The following is a 20,634-nucleotide window of genomic DNA, read 5'->3' on the forward strand; positions in this document are numbered from 1 at the left end:
GCTTTCCGGGTCCGGTGTTCTTGTTCATTCCTGACGTTTTACTATGATGGATTTCATTGCAAGAGGGCTCTTTGCTCCCTGCCTGGCAGTATCCGTGGAGGTGTGGGTTCAGGTGGTATGGGAAATTCCTCGTGCTGTCCTCGCTGGCGGGACTTTCCTAGCTGAGATCCACAGCCTGAGGTCACATGTGGACCCTGCCAGCTGTGTGGCATAAACAAAAATGCCCACCTGGTTCTCATGAATTTCACCTGCATTTTATTTCTCCTTGAAGCAAGAGCCCAAACGGAGGCTTAGGCCACAGCTCCAAGGGTGTCCAGGGAAACCAGAACTGACCCCACACACATACACACCCGCGAGGCAAGGCGTTTCTGTCACAGGCTCTAGAGATCAGCAAAGGAGAAGCCTGAGCCTTTCTTTTTTGAAAGAGGAGAACTGTTGCCCACCCACAGAGCACTTCCTAGCAGCTGGTGCTGCACCGAGTGCTTTGCCTACATTATCTCCTCTCACTCTCAGCACTCTGAAGAAGATACTCCTATTAGCCCCATCTTACAGATGAGGAAAATGAGGCTCACCGAGGTCCACTTTCCCACAAACACACAGCTGGGAAGTGGTGGAGTTGGGATTCAAATTCAGGTCTGACTGCAGACGTCCATCTGTTAACCATTGTGCCACATAGACTCTGACGGCTGTGGCAGGCAAGGGAGAGGCTTTGTACTGAACGTCTGGCCGCACAGCCCCATAGGGCTTGGCAGCGGGAGACATGGGACCTTGGAGCCGAGGCACGTATCCACGTGGGCTGCAGCTGGGGCTGGAGCCCAGCAAAGGCCTCCACCAGGACGGCTTTTAACTGGGAGTGGGGAAGGGCGTGCTCAGGCCATTTTGCTTTCGGAAATGCTTCCTCCTACTCTCTATTTCTTCATGCATCATTCCCAGGTCAACAAATGGCCGTTTGTTGTTGTTGTAACTGTCTATAAAGAGTAGCCAGACTAACAGATCCGACATTTGGAAAATCACCGTAGGTGCCCTGTGTCTGCTTTTCAGTGTACCTGTGCAGCCCGAACCTGAGGCCTTGGCTCCCCGGAGCCAGCTGGGACATCCTGAAAAATTCCCCCAGGGCTCTCTGTTCTAGCAGGGGCTCCGGATGCAAGCCTCACCTTTTGCATAAGAGCCACCATGGCAGGCGGTTGTCCAGGCTGCCCTGGGGAGGTGGCAGGTGCTAAACGTCTTCCTAGGTGCTGCATGGAGCAGACTTGGCTCCATGGTCCAGCTCGGGGACCCAAGAAAGCCTAGTTGTCTCCCAGTGTCTCTGCCCCCTCCTGGTCACCCCCTCACTCCCCTCTGTGGCTTACTGTTCACACCCTCCCCCCTCTACACACCCAGGCACTTTCTGCAAAGAGGGCTTTGGAGATACCAATGCCTAGTCAGTCTAACCTTCCCAGGGTGGGAGGGCAGAGTGGAAAATTTGCAGTGTATACAAAGCCTGACGCTCAAGCAATAAAATCTCTGCCTCGTGGAAGTCCAGGATCCATAAGCAAGGAGGGTTGGCACAGTAGCACGTGAGCAGGAGGGCTTCCTGCCCCCAGAGATTTTGCTTCATAGGTGGCACCTGCCCTGAACTCCCCAGAACCGCCCCCCATCCCACTGTACCCTCTGTTACTGCCTCTTTCCCTCCCCCTGTGCAACTCCCCACCCCCTACCCTTCCCGCTGTGTTTCAGGGAGGTTTCCCAGCACCATTCTGGCTGACAGATCAGACCCATCTGAGTCAGACTGAGCCTCCCATTTAGTCACTTAGGCCTCTGGTATCCGGGTGGCCCAGGCCTCATGCCAATCCCACGACTGCTAATAGCAATTTGATCATACTCACTTTTATACTTAAATTTCCTTTCTTCCAGGAGCCCCAAGCTCTTTAACAAATGCGAGAATTATGCTGCAGGACAAAAAAACAAACCGAGGGAAAATATCCACCGTATTCCAATTCTGCTCCTCCTTCCCGGACTTACACACTTGCTCTGAAAGGTGGATATTAGAAGTTCATAAACTCTGGTGGGCGGTATGGATCTGGAACGGAGACCTGAGGCTTCGTGTTGCCCCCATGCCCCACCAGCTTTCACCATCTTCTTTCTTGGGTTTGCAGCTCCAAGACCTTGGAACTCCATTTAGATGAGTCTAATAGACTTGTGTCTTAGAAGAAGAAAGTTCGGTATGGTTATATTAGCCTCCTGTGCCCCTAGAGGTGCTCACCAGGCCCAGCTGGTGGTTGTATGCCTTAGAACAGGTGCCTTGGAAGACACAGTCACCTCCAAGGGCAAGAGTGAGATTTGGGCTCCCCCCCCGTCCCGCCCCAGCAACCTTGTGTTTAGCACCTGTGAAGCTTTCCAAGGGTGAAGAGAAATATAGAACACGGATGGCCTACTCCTCTGTGCCTGGCACCACTGGGTGTGGAGGGAGGGGAGGTAAGCCCGTGGGGGCTTTGGCTAGTACCTGACTTGCCCTTCTTTTCTTTATTCAAAGGTCCAGCCATTTTGTTTGATAGGAAGAACCCCTATCTCACCAGGGGTTAGGGCAGTATCCACAAGGTTTTGCTTGCTTTCTATAAGAGGAGAGAGTACTATCTGACTTTAATTATCGAGATTTGATCTTCTGGCTCAAACTCATTCTTCATACTGATGACAAAACTGTCTTCCAAAAAGAGAATTTGCTTCCTCACTTGAAAAGTCTCAGTGGCTTCCCACCACTGTAGGAAGGAGTTTCACCTCCTTTAGTAAAGCATTTAAGACCTTCTATGATATGTCCCTTATTCCCCTTTCAAGCATGTTTGCCACTATGACTCCCTCAGAACATGGTCACACCAGACCACTCACATACACTTTCATGGTTTTGTCCATTTTCTTTTCTCAATTCTCTGTGGAAATCCTCCTTACCATTCAAGGCCTGGTTCAAATAGCATCTTTCTGGGACAGTTTCTTTGATCCCAAGAGTCAGAATCCATTATTCCTGCCACTATACCCACAAAGGCCATTGCTTGTGCCCGTGCTCAGTCATAGAGATGTGAAACGTGTGCTTTTGGAATGAGACAGACTTCTTGGGTTGAAGTCCTGGCTCCCTCACTTTCCTGCCATGTGACTTTTGGAAAATCACTAATCTACGAAGAGTAAAGCTAAAGCCCACCTTACCTAACAGTGTCGCGAGGATTGAATGAGTTCGTGTCTGTAACATCCTTGGGAGAAGAACATCGTGGGCGAGCGGAAGGTGTCTGTGTTTCCTAATATCGCATTCTAGGTATCGCCAACCTGCCTGTGTCCTAGGTGGCCAGCTCCAGGTCAGGGCCACACTGGGCGTCGTGACACTTGCCCCGCCCACCTGCAATAGCACGTCTTGTAAAAGGTGGGCATTCGGTAAACACTGAAAACATTTGTGAGCATTTTATTTCTCTGTTCTTCTGTTTCTCTCTCTGGACAGTAGTGACAAAGAGTAGCGAAAAAGAACATTCTGGGGCCTAAAGAAACCCTCCCCAAGCACTCCTCCCAGGACAGAGCCCATTGTTAATTGGAAAATAAATAGCTCTCAGCTGAGCATGGCTTCTCCTTTCATGGGCCCCCCTGCAAGCAGTGGCTGTTTGGGAGACAGTTATACCTCCTTTGAGGATAATAATGAGTGCCCCAAACTCCTTTGGAAGAATGTTGAGAAGATAAATGAGATAATCCACCTGACAGCTCTTTGAGCTCTTATGAAAAAGATACCCTTGAAATAGAGCTTACAGGTGTGCCTTGTTTGGGTTTGTGAATTTGGGGGATTTTATGAAAATCTGCACCTACCAAACAGACAAATTAAGGGGTGAAAATTAGCATCCCACACAGCCTCTTGGCTTGACAAAAAGATTCACAGCAGGATGCCTTTAAATAGCCAGCTCCCCTAGTGCATTTAAAATATGACTCAATTTATAAAGAATTTGATTTACATACACCCGGTCAGGAACACATCTACTACAGGAGGGGAGGCGCATATGTTTTCTATAATAAAGATTGATAACTGTGGGGTTTTCAAAATATAAAATATTTCTCTCTCTCACGATCTTTCATCATGCCGTTAACACTTCCACTGCTGGGAAGCAGCTCCGAAAGCGTGCAGATGTTGGTGCAGAGGCTGGGCCGAGCCCTCCTGAGCACACCTCAGGGAGCGTGCGGGCATGAAAGGACTCTGCTTGGCAGAAGCCCGATTGAAATAAAGAAATAACTGGCTTGAGATCACATCCACATGCAACACGCTGTTCCTAATTGGGCTAAAGCATTTCTAACTCAATAGAAGATTAAACATCAGCAAGCAGTGAATGTCTGATGAAAAAGTAAAAATCAGCCTCATTTAGGAGGGAGACCATATACAGCAGATGCAGAAGCCACTAGATATGAGTGAGCTCCTTGTTCAGATTTTCTCTTTAGAAGTGTTTAGGTATGTCCTGTGTGTGTGTGTGTGTGTGTGTGTGTGTGTGTGTCTATTAGCAGATGCTCAGCGCTCGATGGGGTTCAGGGGCGTGTGCTGGTCGGAACAATGACACCCCCCCCCCCCCCCGATGCCTGGGAGGCTCAGTCAGTTAAGCTCTTGATTTCAGCTCAGGGCATGATCTCACGGTTCATGGGTTTGAGCCCCGCGTCGGGCTCTGTGGTGATGGCTAGGACCCTGGGAGCCTGCTTCAGATTCTGTGTCTCTCTCTCTCTCTGCCCCTCCCCCACTCACGCTTCTGTCTCTCAAAAATAAGTAAAAAGGTTAAAAACAATTAAAAAAGAATGCAGGTGGAATTAAGTTTGCTAATCAGCTGACCTTAAAATCGGGAGGGCCTCCTGGATTATCCAGCTAGGCCCAGTGTAATCTCATGGGCCCTTAGAAGTTGGGAGAGGAAAAAAAAATCAGCGACAGGGGATGGGAAGGGAAAGGGCTCACTGGCCATGGCCGGTTGTGAAGACAGAAGGGGACTGAGAGCCAAAAAATACAAGCAGCCTCTGGAAGATAACAAAGGAGAGAAAACAGATTCCAGAAAGAATCCCAGCTCTGACAACACCTTAACTTTAGCCTAGTGAGACCCGTTTTGGACTTCTGACATCAAGAAGTGTAAGGTAATAAATCTGTGTCGTTACGCATTGCTAAGTCGGTGGTGATGTTACACCAGTCGTCGAATATTGATACAAAAGTGGGTGGGCTGGTTACGGCAGCTTCCCTGGGTAGTTCGTGCTGATGAGGCCCGTGTCAAATCTCTGGTGCTTTCATGAGCACAGAGGCAGCCTCACATTCAACAGCTGCAAGCCCTAACACCCGGTGCCCCATTCTCCTCTACTCCCACATGCAGGGGAGAATAGGGACATTGTGGGCTGGCCTTTGTGGCCTCTGTGCCACAGAAGCGGGGGAAAGGCCTGGGATTTCCTCTAGGGCAATGAGTCCTCTCTTTCAGTTAACCACCCACATAGGCCAGCCCTTGAAAGCCAATGGCACATATCTATCTGAACAATTCCAAGCTGCTCCCGTCTCCACAGTTACTGTGCCTCCAGGCCCCTCTGCCCTCAGCATCTACCTCTCCGAGCGGAGCCTTGGATGGAGCACACTGGCCACCTCAGAAGTCCTCGTGTCTGTCCGCCCCTCCCTTCATCTCCCCAGCAGGTGGATGTGGCTGGTTGGCCTGACATGGAAAATGATTTCTTTGGAGGAGCACCGGAACCCCATTCTGCCTTTGAGATGTGCCTCAATGACCCCCAGGGTATTTTGTGCCCTCCTCTCCCCTCTGTGCCAAGTCTCCCCACCATGGCAAGCCGTCTTGGGCAGGCTCTACTCCTAGACTGGTGGGTGTTGAGGGGGTGAGGTCAACGCAGAGGAGAAAGAGCAGGAGGCTTGTTTGGTTGGAAGTTCAGCTGTATTTCCAATTTAGCTCTTCTCAGCAATAAAGCTCATGTTTTGACTCCTCAGTGGTCCCAAACCCTACATTAGAAAGGTGCATGATTAGTTGACCCCAAAACAGTTACCATGAGCAGAGTGTCCCCATAAAGCCAAAGTTCTGAATTTCCACAATCGCCTATGGTGAGAGGAACATAAATGTGAATCTCTGCTCTTCATCAGCTGTGTGATCTCTAGACCTCAGTTTCTTCATCTCTGAACTATGGATGATAATAATACCTAGCTCCTGGGGTTGTTGTAAGGGTTAAATGAGATGATCTCTTTGGCCCGAAGCGTAGTCACCGTGTTATAGTAACACGAAGGGAGAGCGACTGCTTCTGTTACTATTGTTTTTGCTGTTCTAAAAGGTTAGCAAAACAGACCCTTTCTACCACAGAAAGGTAGTTTCAGCTGAAGTCTTTAAGACAATGAGTGTCAGTTTCGTCCATGTCTTCATAGTGAGATGCTGGCCGCCAAAGCAGGAGGTGAAAGGATGTGGCCCAGAACTGGTGTTCCAACAATGAGCTGACAATCCGAAGATTCAGAGGCCAAGAGAGTAACCGAGGCTGGAGAGAAAACTTCTTTCAAAAGAAATATGTGTTCTGTGGCACCTCCCTCCTTGCCCAGCAGGGTGGTGAACGTGTGTTCTGTGGACTTGAAGGGTCCCCTAGGAGAGTGGACTGGAATTGTCTTCTAGGTCGACGAGGCCCTCCTGGAAGGGCGGTGCGACCCCAAAAGAGAACCTATGGGGAAGAGGTCTGCAGCGGTCCGCAGGCAGGTGGGGGATGGAAGCAGCTGGTGGGGGAGGGTGCAGTGCCTGGGTCAGCAGAACTTCAGACGAGCTGGAAGATCCAAGCAGAGCCAGAGAAAGTCCGCTTTAAGGAGGGTGATCACTAGTCTCGTTTGTCCAGGACAGTCCCGGTTTGTATCTGCCGTTCTGGTGTAATTATAAAGCACGTCCACTTTCACTCTTAAAAGTGTCTCCACTTGGACAAGAGATTACTCTCCACCGAAATCAGAGGCAACCACACCCAACCCACGGGAGGGGTCTCCGTGCCCCCTCCTCCTTTTCGCCCCCCTTTCACTCTCACAGAGCCTTCTTCTGCTTCCATGAGGGGGTTGCGGGAAGAGTAAACCTGTGGCTCTCCTGGCAGGAAATAGAAGAGCCCAGCTTGCCTCCACCCCTCACCTTCTGCCTTTACTGCTGGAACCTTCCAGCCTGAAGCAGGAGCACACTGCCGGTGACAGAAGTGAGTTGGTATTTTGTTTATTACATGAACCGGACATATTAGCTCAGGCTGTGTCTGTTGCTGTGATTAGAAGTGACCAGAAGTCTTAATTACCTCAATGGAAAGGTAAAGCTGTGGGGTAGCCTGAGATTTCCCAGGGATACGGGGGAACGCTCGCCCTCAGGGTGGGCTTGACTGGGCAGTGGGGGAGCAACAAATACAAGTCTTTTCTGTTGACCCCCTTTATTTCTTGTTAAAGATACCAGTTATGTTGTTACTATCGACCACTCACCGTTTTCATTCTGGCTTCATGGACACCCAGGCAAATGAGCTCTCTTGCTACCCAGAGCTTTGGCCTCAAATCACTGTTTGACCTATTCTGGCGAACTGCCACGGCCCTCATGCAGACCTCCGGGAATTATTCTGAACTGCAAATTTAAGGCCTAGACTAAAGACTAACATTGCTGGACGTTCTCCTCAAGAAGGCCAAGAGGAGAAGGAGAGAGAAAAAGGAAAAGTTAAAAACAAATAAACCCAGAGCACCTCAGTGGCTCAGTCGTTAAGCATCTGACTTTGGGTCAGGTCATGATCTCACGATTCTTGAGTTCGAGCCACACATAGGGTGAGTCTGAGCCCCACTTTGGGTAAAACACAAGCCCTGCTTCTCTCTCTCTGTCTCTCTCTCTTCACCCCTTGCTCACTTGCACCCTCTCTCTCTTGCTCAGAAAACAAAACAACAGAAAACAACAACCTTTCCTGTAGGGATGTACTATTTCTTTCCCCAATGTTCATAAGCAGAATTATATTCAAGGATTCATCACTGGAGTCCCTGTAGCTAGAAGGTTGCTTAGGGAAATGAAAGTCGTGACAAATGCAAAAATGTTTGCCCGTGATCACGCACCGTCTCGTTCTCCCACTCGACTACGGAACGAAGCCCCTTTTGGATCAGACTCCTGATGGTTGTGGGATATTATAAATATCTGACAGGACAGTGGAAGTGATGCAAATCCATTTCCAAGTCAAGTTTCAGATCTTGCAAGCAATGGAAGATTTCGTGGCATTAAGGAGAATGAAGTTGGAGGATTGCTCAAATCATCGCAAGCTGTCAAAAATAGGGGCATGGCGGGGTGTACCAGTTAATGATGGGAAAACAAAAAATTGGCAGAGACAGGGACACCAGAGGCGCTTCAAAGAAAAAGTGTGTGTATCAAACAGTCATGAGAAGCCTTTGGGGAAATTCATAACCCTCTTGCATACTTTTGTGAAAATGTCTCTTTGTGCGATTGGCTATCAAAGTAAAATACAAAGCTGTTGTACAAATATTTTTTTTAAATTTTTCTTAAATAATTCATTTTTTTGTTCAGTAAGAACTAATGCATAGTTGTATTTATAACTTGTGTTAGATCGGAGAGTTTTAAAAGCTTAACTTAATCTTTTGTTTTATTTTTCAAGTTCACGCTCCAACAGAACTTTTTCTCCCCCTCCTATTTACAATAAAATTGTCTCTCTCAAGTAGTTTCCTATTGGGTGGTTCTCTCAAAATAATGGAGATTTTCTGCTCCAAAGCCCCTAGTATAGATTACAGTCTTTGCATCATAGAGAGCTTCACCATGGTCGGGACCAGAGGAGACACCTGAGTGACTCCTGCATAACTCAGAGAGTCACCAAAAGGAACCACCCGGAAAGGAAGAAAGCCTCTGCCCCAAAGACAAATTCCAGCTTCTACCCTTAGGGATGGAGGGAGCCATTTTTCTTTTCAGTGGCCAGTTTGTCCCTACTTGTCAACCACCAACCCACAGAATTATCAAAACCTCCCCTCAGAGGCTCCCACTAGAGGAGCAGGCATTTTGTAAGTGAGAAAAAAGGTGTTTGTATCCTTTGTAATTTTTATTGCTACCATTTGCATTTTCTCTGCCTGGAAACTAAACGCCCGCCCTGTTGAGTGAAATACCAGGCACCATCTTCCCTGCTGGAGGCACCTGCCAGGCCTCCTTGCTCCCTTGGCCCAGTGCCCCTGCCCAGTCTTAGCCCTGAGGGTCTCTGATGGCAGAAGGAGGACTCCGGTCCCCATAAAGTGACAGAACAAGAGAGGCTCAGCTTCTCGGTGATGCCTGCTTTACTACGGAGGGTTCTCTGGGGTCTTCTGGGTCTTCTCTGATGTGGAGGGTGGGAAGACGTCAAGAGGTCTGTGGACGTCATCTCCCTAATCAGTCACTCAGACGTTTGAGATTCTGTGAGAAAACAACAAAAGGGGGTTATCCACGCAGCCCAGGTCCCTTCACGATCCCTTTGTTCCTTCCGTTGCAATCTGCACCTTCTCCTACCCCCCTGAAGACCAGGTCAAATCTCCTTCCTTCCTCAGCCTGGAGTGGAGTGGGGGGGCGGGAGGGGGGAGTTTTGGCTGCCTCCTAGGGGTCAGGGTATGTCTGCTCAACCCTGTGACCTTATCCACCTGAGGAGGCAAGACTCTCCCACCACAGCTCAAGGGTGCAAGAAAGGTTATGTTTTGTTTACATCAGCGTCCTTTCCATTTCAAATCCCTATTCTGCTTGACGGCTGGCACTTCCCGTGACTGCTGGATAGGCTTTTTGTCCTTGGTGATTATGTCCCCATTCTGAGTGGCTCATGATCGCAGCTGGAGAGTGGGGGGAGTGGGGAGCGGAGAGAGGTGGCCCCTGACCCAGGTCCTCTGTCTATGCCAGCCTCCCAGGACTGTATCATCCCGTCCCACCCTCGGTCACAGACCCTAACGACTTCCAGGCCCCTTCTGAAGAGGGTCTACAGGAAATTCCGCTGCCCGCCCACGCTGCTGCTAAACTAAGGGAACTCTGGGACTGTCACAGGCCTTCCCCACACTAAGGGTCACTTCCACCCCTGCCAGCTGGCCCTTGCGGCACAGGAAGGAAGGGCAGAGGTGACCTTTCTTTTTCAATTCTCCTACCTCTTGGGTGGTTCCCTCCTTCCCCTAAGGGAGGACCCTCTGAGACGAACCTCTGCGGGGGAGCAGAGCCACGGCAGGGCTTTATCAGGGGTCCCTCCTCAGTCCTCTCTTTCCCTTCTGCTCTCACTGTCTCCAAGCCAGTGTGGGGCCTTGACCTCCTCCCAGGGTAAGGTCTGCCCTGCCTTGTGTCTTCACTCTGGAGTCTCAAAACCTAAACGTTTGGGTGCTGGGTGCCCTAGTTCCACTGGGACAACCTCCCTTGAGACAGAAACGGTCATGGCCCGCTGCCACATGTGGGAGAGTCACCGTGCAACAGAGACTCTAGGGAATTTATCAACATATTGTCCCTACACGGGGACCCATACCGCCAGTCGAGCGAAGACAGAAAGATAAGCGTGGGCTGTGGAAAAGTGGAGCCTGTGCTCCATGAATATGCAACTCTAGGCTTCGGAGCTTAGCATATTTCATTCTGTTGCAAGTTGAAACGTGTAGGTATATCTCCTTGGCCCAACTCAAAAGGTAGATGTTTTCTGCCTTCTGCGAGTACAGACACTTGGCAGCCAGCTTTCTCTGAACGTTCGTCTGGAAAAGAATCTCCGCTTGTTGTGAGTAGTTAAGTTTATTCAACATATAAATCTCTTAAAACCCATGCACTTAAATGCTTGCGGTTGTGTGGGATATTATCAGTGTCAGGGATGGGCGAAGTTGAAGGCATTTTGGGTCAGTCTACTTTCTTTAAATCTTCTCCAAACATTTTAGGTTTGGCAAAACCTGAATTGCATTTTTGCCAAACCCCTGTGCCTGTAATTTGTAAACCCCTGTGTATTTTCAGGGAAATGTAGTCCATATGTTTCTGATTGATTTACACTTAACTCATCTAAACGTTGTTTTGCTAGTGTTATTTGATGTCCGAAGGGTCTCAGAGCCTGTTTACATCTGTCTAAGCTGCGCTTTTCCCCCCTGAGACTCGGGAAGATCTGTTTTGCCAAAAGTAAACTCAGTTGAAGTCTAGTTTACTAAGCACCGCCCCTCCCTGCCCCCACTTCCCACGTTTGGATGGGACTTGGGTTGAATCCGAACTAAAGAGCTGAGGAAGTTGCATGGGGCTTTGAAGTTGACCAAACACTCTCCACCACCACACTTCACTAAGGGGAATCAGCCCAAAGCCTCCCCACTGGGGATTGTGACCCATAACACTGGCACAGAGACCAGCCCCCAGGCCAGGCCAACTTCCCAGCCTGGACTTGTCCCCAGCGGCACTGGCACTTAGCAGCAACCAGCCAACCACCCCACCTTGACAGTCCCTTCCAGTAGGACATGTTCATCCAGGTTTTATGGGGAGGAAAGCACAGACTTTGAATAAAAGCCATCAGCCCTCTTGCGAGGTCTGCAATAATGATCTTGTAGAGAAAGACTGTGGTTTTAGAACAAAATAAACAAAAGAAAGCCTCAGCTAGGGCCCCACATCACCGAACCTTAATTTTAGATAGTCTGCATTTGCCTTGCAAATGAGTCCAAAAATTACCAACCCACAAACATTTAAAGCAATCCTGCCCACTGCCAGAAAGAGTATGCGGGGCAGAAGGAATGAGCTTGGCCCCTTCTGCTCTGCTCAGTGGAAGTGGGAAAAGGGTGTTGTTGGAACTTAGCTGGTGCCCCACAATTTTGGAAACATGATAACTAGAAATGGAGACGTACTCATTGCAACCATATGATTCATCCTTGAGGGAAATGGTGCTTCATTTTGGAGGAAGCACTTTAATGGGCATTGAGGCATGTTCAAGTAAAGTCTATTTGGACTGGAGAGACTCCAGACAAAGAGGAGCTAGGTGGCTTGTAAAATAAGGCGAGGGGTTGTCTTCTCTGTACGCAGAGTTGCCGTTGACTTGGAGACCAGCTTAAGATGTCTCTTGTTTTACCCTGCAAGGTATGGGCAACCTAGGTTCTAATAAAGGGACACAGTCAGAGCATTTAACTGGGGGAAAGTTAGGCTAGCCCCTGAAATGTGGGGCAAGTTAGAAGATAGGAACAAAGATAGCTCGGACTCTCTCTCACCAGGGTTTAAGCTTTCTGTTTCTATGTTGTACTTCCCTTCTGCTATCTTTAAGCTTCAGATAATCTTGATATGATAGGTTGGTCTTGATTATGTTCTGGAGGAGTAGGTGAGGGGCCTGTGCCTACGCCATGAGGGAGACAGAGGAGACTGAGAGAGAATGAAACAATGTGACAAGTGACAGATAGGCCTGACCTCTGGAACGTGGACACGTTCCTCGGGGATTCTCAGAAATACCTGGGATCAGGTAGACATACTGAAGACAGGCTTTCCTGAAGCCTCCTGGCATGACAGCTGAGTTGGGAAGAATTTTCCCCATCTGGAGAACTTGGGGACACCAGCCTCATATCAGTGTTAACTCTGGTGGGTGGGCCAGTGGCAATATTTGCAAGTCCACATGGGATACCAACGGTGCTGTTCCAAGGTCCCCCATATGGGGTCCACGCAGGTTGCCGTCCCACGGCATCAGGATCAGACATTTCTCCTGCCTCCCTGGGCCATCAGTGTGCGTATCTGGACCGCATGGTATCTCCCTTGCCCCACCTTCTAGTTTCACTGAACCGTGTTTTAGTGTGAAGTCATCAAGCTACACTGAAGACTGAGAAATGCGTGTACTCTAAGCATGTTGTGAGCCACAATTTATCATTTTGCAAGGTCTCCTTCTGGTGGTGCTCTAAGAAGAAACCCATCCCTGCTGCTCACCGGCAGTACGGCTTTAGGCCAGTCCCTTCACTTCTCTGACACTCCATCTCCTCCTTTGTAAAGCGAAGATCCTAATTCGCTTCCTTCGGGATTGTTGTCACACACTTGATAACATGTTGTTATTACAGGAATTCTTACAGAGTAATTCTTATCACACATTATTGCCTAAATCCATGGCTGGTGTCTAATTCTTCTGCATCAACTTTGTCCTTCCTCTCTGGCTCTAATTTGTTTAATCTCGGAGAGTGCTGATCCTTGAAAGGTCATCTGGAACACTGGTTCTCAAACCTGGCTGCACATGAGTCACCTGCAGAGCTTTATAAGGCATTTAAAGGAGATGCTGAGGAATCCGCGTTTCTAAGTTGCTTTCCTAGTGGTTTGGCTTTGTCCACAGATGGGGGTTTGAGTTACCCCTTGCCTAGATTCTTCCTCTGCCATTAGGCAAGAATTCCTTTCTGCTATTCCAGGCAGGTGGAAACCTGCCCTGTGTTGGACTTTAACAAGCAGGACTCCATACCCCCCTGGGGACCCCTTGCAGTGTCTGATATCCTTTCACGGCGCCTCTTCCCTGTTGCATTCTCGGCTTATTTCTCCAAAGATCTTGATTTAGCTTGTGATTACCATCCAGCCATTGTCTTTGTCTCCCAGTCTGGTTACTCTCCCTGTCTTCTCCTTTGGGAGGCGGGTTCAGACATTTGTCTCCTTACTTTCTGAGGCTAGAGTTTTGCTAGACCCTTTACTCCAGCTCTTCCTTTCTTCCCCGCACTTTCTCCCGTCTGGTGTTTGGGTTTATTTTTCTTCCTGCCTAACTACTTCTAATATACTAAGTCAATAAACAGATTCTCTGTGGTTACATATGGCAAACAGCTGAAATTTACAGTTGAGAGTAAAATTTCCTCATTTGGGAAAAAAAAATCATTTCACAGATTTAGAAAGTGGTCATTCTGATCTCCAGGGCAAATAAAAGTGTTTTATAACCTTCCACAAAAGCTTATGCCTTGATTAAATTTTATTATGAATTATTAATTAAACCAAGAAAACACAGAGGCCTAAACCTTTGCTTCAATTTGCTCCAGATTGAGACACAAACCAAAGGTGACAAGAAACCCTGAAGGGGAGGTTTAATGATAGGCAACACATATAAAACTATCTGCACACTTTCATCTGCCAAGGGCTCCAAACCAGCCATGCAAACGAGCCCCCGCGCCTAGGCCTGAATGCAGGCCAGCAATGAACCTGGAAGAAACGGGAAGTCTTCAGCCTCTCTCTCCTGGATACTGTGTTTGGGTTTCATGGGGGCATTGTGACTTTGAGGACACATCAGCTATTTGTCTCATGAGCAGCTGTGGTTAGGTGGGGAGTGGTAGGAAACAGGGTGGAAAAGCAGCCCGGTGTCTTGGAAGCTGAACCAGAGGTCAGGAGAAGCGGGCCACCGTGGTCATGGCTGAGCGACTGACTCAAGCAGGGTCACCCAATACCGTTGTGCAGGTTGCCTGGAAGCAGGGGCAAGTGAGTACAGAAATCCAGCTCATGTTTGCCTGACTAGGCCTTGCTGCCTGCTGTAGGGCTGCAGCCACTAGGGGGAAAGAGCATCTTCTTCCGACTTGAACAGGAGAGTCACATACTGGTCAGGTCTTGCTTGGAGGCCAATTGCATATGTAGGGGGCGGGTAGGAGGAATGGGCCTGCATTCTCCCAAAAGGAACATCTTTTGTTTTAGAACACAGAGGGGTTGCCTGGGTCAGTGGTAGCCTAGAATTCAATGCACAGATGCTGGGGGTGCAAATATGGAAAAGAGGAGAGCTCACAGTAACTTGGGGAAGCAGACAAATAAACAGAGTATTACAACACAGTGGTGGCAAACGAGACACAAGATGTCTATGCATCCAGGTGCCCACCCAGCTGAAATTGGACAGGAGAGAATTGGGGAGGCTTTCTTGAGGGTGATGTCTAAATGAGTCACGAGGAGTGGAAAGGGGTCGGGAATGAGGGAGCGGAGAGTGGGAAGGTACTGAAGACAAAGGGAACTACATGATCAACTAGCGGGGGATGAAAGGAGGTCTACCCGATTGGAAGAAAGAGGGGCTCTTAGAGAAGACATGGAGACCTTGTGGGGTTCCCCACCCATGTCTGGTTGTGGCTCAAGCCATTTTCAAATATGTGCATTTATTCAAATATAAAGGAATTGGTGATGACTATTCCCTTTCCCCACTGGCCAAAATTGGAGGGCTTGGGCCCTCACCAATTTCCCAACACAGTGCTTGGCACTTGACGTGCTCCAGGGCTAGCTTCTTCTCCTTCCCTACTTCTCTGGCCCATTCTTTTTCAATATGGAAACAGGGATAAAAGACATATATCTGTGCGTCTTTTACAACATCCAAAAAAAGAACAGATACAGGATGTGAAGGGTAATGTCCTGGCCCTTTGGCAATGGGCAGCACCTATGATTCTGTGTCCCTGCTTCTGAGTTGGTTCTAAGAGCATACTGAAGTTGTGCTCCAGCAGGAAGCTGGCTTCCCTGGAGTAATCACTCAGAGAAGAGGCGAGGAGAGCTCTTCAACTGCCAAGGAGCCAGGTTTCCATTATCTGGTTATCTTCCGGAGTTTACCACCTCTCTCTGGGATTATCCAGGCTCCCCGTCCTGCCTCCCCAAGAAGATCCTGCATGGGGACCGTGTGGCATTTATTTGGCTCTTACTCATATTGAATTCGGTGCTCATGGAAAGTGGCACTGCTTCCTAGCATGACATCACATAAATAAGTTTGAAGATACTGCTTAATAAGAACCCTATAAAGAGAAATTGTAGAAAGAATGGAAGGGTGCTGTTTCCTCTCTAATATCCGCCATGAATCATTGCTCAGAGGGAAGGCACAGAACAGAGGCACCCAGGGACAGCACTCTGGCCCCTGGGGGGCAGAAGAGGGCCTTCCTGATAGGGCATACGTTACCTTTCTCCCCCGGCTTTGGTCTGAGGCTGGCAGAGAGGGAGGTGGCTGTGAGGGCGTCTGATGAGTAGGCTAGCCTGTCTGGTGGACTGGCTAGTCTTTGCTGGCACCCAGTTTTGTAATCTACTCTCCTGAATAAATCCATCTGACTGTTGCCTCCAGTCAATTAACCACATCTAGTAAATGCTTATTGTGGGGCCAGCCTACTGGGGGCAGCTCTGAAAGAAGGAGACTATTCTGTCTCCACAAAGGATTTACCTCAACCCCGTGGGACTTCTCTTTCCTGAAAAAGATCATACTCTTTCCCTGGCCTCTTCTGCAACCAAAAGGAAAATAAGGCACAATAGTCTTAGTTAATTTGGAGTTTCTTGAGGGAGAAAATGTTCTTGGAAAAACAATGCCTTATTCCTTTCTTTAGAAAATTCTTTCCTGGAATACAGCTCAATTATGAGCCCCCTAAAGGCCCCCAACGTGTTTTTGTGGGTTTTTTTGTTCTTTTTTTTTTTTTTTTTTGTTAAAAGGGATGGTGTCAGGCCAGGCCTTTAGGGAAGTTGAAGAAGACTTTTGTTTGCTGCGCATTGCTTTCCTAATGGAGCCCCTTCTCCAGAGCTGGCGTGTGAAGGAGGGGTGGGGCTGCCTCCGTATCTGACCCCAAGTGAGTTTGTCTGAAGAAGATGTCCTGCTGTTCCCCGGCAGAATATTATGGAAGCCAAAGAGCTGCCCTTGGAAGGTAGACGAGTGGGACGGGGGGACAACAGGTGGCCTCACTTCTTGGTAACGAGTGGATAATAAAAGCTGTGTCCATACCCCAGACAAAGTGCTCAGAGGTCCTCCCAGGGGGGCTGCTTTCTGAGGGGATGCTCTTGCAGTGCTCCCCAGCCACCCGGTAGAGCCAGCTGCTAGCAGATGGAAGGGGGTGGAGGATGTAGGGAAGTGACCAGGCATTGAGAGAAGTGTGCTCAGGGAATGAGAGGAATTTAGGCTGGGAAGCGGGTGGAGGGAGAGTGCAAGTGAGGGAGATGGGGAAAAGGGTACCTGCCTATTTGATTCAGGTCCTTGAACTGTCTCAATGAGGGTTTCAGAGATTATTTGCCTCAACCCTTGAGTTCAGAGTTGAGGAGACTGAGGTCCGGAGGAGTTTTAACTGGCCTTTGGTCACATGGTGAGTGTGCAGCTCAGCAGCATCCAAGATCTGAGCTGTAGTTCCTGGTCTTATCTTTGCTGGTGACAGTTGAGGTTCCTTTAGCTTGTCCCTCTGAGATAGAGGAAGAGCCATGAGAAAACCATTGATTGACCTTGGAGTCAGGTGACCTTGGTGGCGGGGTCTAATTGCCCAGGTCCCACTTGGACAACATATTTCCCCGGGCTTTCCAGACAAGGGCAGAGCACCACCCCCTTGCTCTCAAGCTGGTGACCTGTAAGAATTGGCAGCAAGAGAAGGCTCGGGGCTGATTTGGAGCCCTTTGGTGTGTTTCTCCCTTCCAACTTTTGGAGGTGGCAGTTACTGGGCAACATGACCCTTGAGGAGGAGATAAACTGCTTCAGATAGGAAGGCTTTATCTTTGAGGTTATTGCAAATGTGCCTGACTCCTTAATCTAGTTCTGTCCAGATCTGAACTGGTAGCCAGATAAACTGCCGGCTGCCTGATTTCTTGTATTTATCAAGTCTAAACAATTATCAGAAGGCAATTATCCCCTGGGAGGCCAGTGGCTCAAGAGATAAGCAGCACCCCGCAGGTCTGGTTTCTGACCCGGATCCATAACTTGTCACTCAATGCCCTGTGCAGATTTTCTCCTCTTTCCCACAGGCCTAAATTTTAAAGGAGGCTTGATGTTCTGACGCATCTGTTTTGGTGTTTCCTTGCCCATAGCTGAAAATAAAGTCCGATGGTTCTTATAGGGAGATAAATCCTTTTTAAAGGCCCTTTTGTTATCACTGTGGAGTTTGTGAGCACTAGAAGTGGGTTTTAAGGGACCCTTGAGACCTTAGATCAGAGTCTGCTATATCTGGAAGGGACCAAGTGACCACTTTGCACAGCCCCTTCATAGTGTCGGTGAGGAAGCCCAAACAGAGGGATTCGGTGTGTTGTGAAAGGAGGGTGCTCTTTGGAGTTAAACTGAGGTGGGTCTGAAGCTTGCCTTTGACACTGGCCAGCTGCCTGACCTTGGGTAACCTCTCGGAGCCCCCATTTCCTCATCTATCACGTGGAAATAGTAATCTGAGCCTCACAGCATTGTTGTGAGAGGTAAAAACTGTTTGCCCCTGGTCGAGGTCACACATATAACTGGGGGCAGAGCCAGTGTCAGAACCCCAGTATCCTGACTCCCAGATCTCTCTTCTTTCCATTACATTGTGGAATCTTCTTCTCTGGAGGTCTGCAACTTGCCATTAAATTAAAAGTAAAGCTTCTTTGTCCCGCCCAAAATTCTAGTTCAGTGTTTCTCAGACGGCTCCTCCAGATGGTCTGAGGCTCAGTTCTGCTTAGGACTCATGTTTATACGATGACAGCATCTATATTTTTTCTGGATGAATTAATAATCGACTTGCCATTGTATTTAGGAAAAACCAGACATCACCTCATGGACGTCTCACTGAAAGGAGGCGTCATTTATTCCACTTATTCTGGCAAATTTTCTACTTAGTTTTGGTGGCAGCAGGAACAGGGGTCTTGGGAAGCTTTTTGCGCAGCCTAAGGTTGTTACTCGTCCTCAGGATGACAGGCCTAATCCAAAGTCGGGTGGCCTGAGTCTAAGGTCCTAGGAGCTCTCGTCAGGGCGTTGTCTGCGCCTCGGACACTAGGTGGCGCCACAGGAACATCCTCGCGGCTCGAGGAGCGGTCGCAGGTGGAGAGGACTCGCCGCTGAGCCACGGAATTCTCGGGCTTTCCACTCGGGGCTGGGGTTCCGGCTGGCCACCTCTCGCCACCCTGTCCTCCCATCAAAAGCACGGCTTCCCTCTGGGGAAAGCCCTGGTGTTGTCTGGCGATGGGAGTCATACCCCCATTTGGTTTTAGGATTCACCAGTTCAGCATTTTAAACCCAAAGGACGAAGCGTGTTTGTTCCTCTTCGCTGCCCCCGCCCCCTGTGTTAGTAAAGATTCATTTGCCTTGAGTGGCATCATTCCAGGGCCTTGGGGTGCTAACTATAGCTCCCTTTTTTTCTCTTTTGAAAGGCTGCAGACGTCATACACGGTATGCTTGCATGATGGACGCCTCCGAGCCGGCCTAGAGAGATTGTCGCGGGGGCTGTGGGGCCGCAGGGAGTTTAGGTGCCCGGCTCAGGTGTCACGACGCTATTCAGCCAGGTGCGAACCGACTGGCCTCTCCTCCGGCCCTGCGCCGCGGGCGCCCCCTGGAGGCGATCGGGGGAGCGGGGATCGGCGCGCCTCCGGCAGCCCAGGGGTCCCCGCCCCTCTTCTTTTCGGTGCCCCTCAGGATCCCGCAGAAATTCCCAGCAGCCTCTCAAATCGCAATAAAGTTTCCCTACTTCAAAGTCAGTTGCTGTTCTCTCACGTCCACATCACCATTTACACCTGGCCAATTTCCTCTGCTCCATCCAGACAAATGGCTTCTTGGCCCCCACTGGGTCACCCCCCTCACTCCTCCAGTTCGGCTCCTTTCTCCAAGGTCCCTTGGTTGGTCTTGCCCCTCAGGCCCTGGCTTAGGCCAGATCCGGGGTCCCTCCCCACACCAAGGCTTCCCGCCACCTCCCCATTCTGGAGAGTCAAGAAAGGAGCCAAGTTTGGTCCCTTTCCTTCCTTAGTGCTGTATGCACACTTCAGGTATTATGCTTTTCCTGTTTACCAGGGCTGTCAGATCTGGAAGTGATTTGTGAATAAAGGCAGCTTTTTTTTTCTGCCCCAGAAGTTGCCTTTTGACTAGGAAGTATTGTGTCCTGGGAGTGCAGGCCTGGGAAGTTGATGGAAACTTCAACTACATTAGCCTCAGCTGTGAGAATAAAGAGACACTAGACAGAGCATCAAGAGTCCCAGGGGAAGGAGAAGGGAGAGGGAGGACCAGGAAGGGTTACAAGAACCAGGAGCCCCATGTTTGCAGACCTGGGGTGGAGGAATCCTGCCTCTGACATCTGTGACCTCTGGGACTGTGACCTCAAGCAATTCAGGTTGCTTCACTTCTTGAGCCTCAGTTCCCTCTTCTGTAAAATGGGAATACTACTACCTACCCTCATAGGGTTGTGGTGAAGATTATTAACTCATGTTAGTGCCCTCCTGGCAAATAGCAAAGGCTAATATATGACAGCTGTTCACGTGATCCAATCTAAGCCACTGCTCTAATCTTTCACCTTGCTGATTACAGACATCTAAAAGTACAAGCTTTTCTCACTGTGGGATTAGGAGAAAGTTCCCTGAGTTACTAGTATTCTCCTTCATTTTATGGGGCTACAATGTCCTCTCCTCATTAGAAAGGAAGAGAGGGTAAATGGCTTATTTTCTTCTCTTGGGACTCTTTTTTTTTTTTTTAATATTTATTTATTTTTAAATTTTTTTTTTCAACATTTATTTATTTTTGGGACAGAGAGAGACAGAGCATGAACGGGGGAGGGGCAGAGAGAGAGGGAGACACAGAACCGGAAACAGGTTCCAGGCTCTGAGCCATCAGCCCAGAGCCTGACGCGGGGCTCGAACTCACGGACCGTGAGATCGTGACCTGGCTGAAGTCTGACGCTTAACCGACTGCGCCACCCAGGCGCCCCATATATTTATTTATTTTTAGAGAGAGCACAGGCATGAGCACGCAGGGGGAGGAGCAAAGGGAGAGGAGAAAGACAATCCCAAGCAGGTTCCGTGCTGCCAGCTCAGAGCCCCACTAGGGGTTCCATCTCACAAA

At 49.2% G+C, this 20,634-nt stretch overlaps 1 long non-coding RNA gene across 1 annotated transcript; it reads left to right on the forward strand.

Annotated features, from left to right (window-relative positions):
• Positions 1–10,445: 10,445 nt before the first annotated feature.
• Positions 10,446–19,279, forward strand: LOC123600016. Its single transcript, XR_006713422.1, has 2 exons — positions 10,446–10,692; positions 18,960–19,279. It is a non-coding gene; the product is annotated as an uncharacterized LOC123600016 (long non-coding RNA).
• The last annotated feature ends 1,355 nt before the right edge of the window (positions 19,280–20,634 follow it).

Source organism: Leopardus geoffroyi, chromosome C1 (assembly GCF_018350155.1).
Source record: "Leopardus geoffroyi isolate Oge1 chromosome C1, O.geoffroyi_Oge1_pat1.0, whole genome shotgun sequence".
Taxonomy (NCBI): Eukaryota; Metazoa; Chordata; class Mammalia; order Carnivora; family Felidae; genus Leopardus; species Leopardus geoffroyi.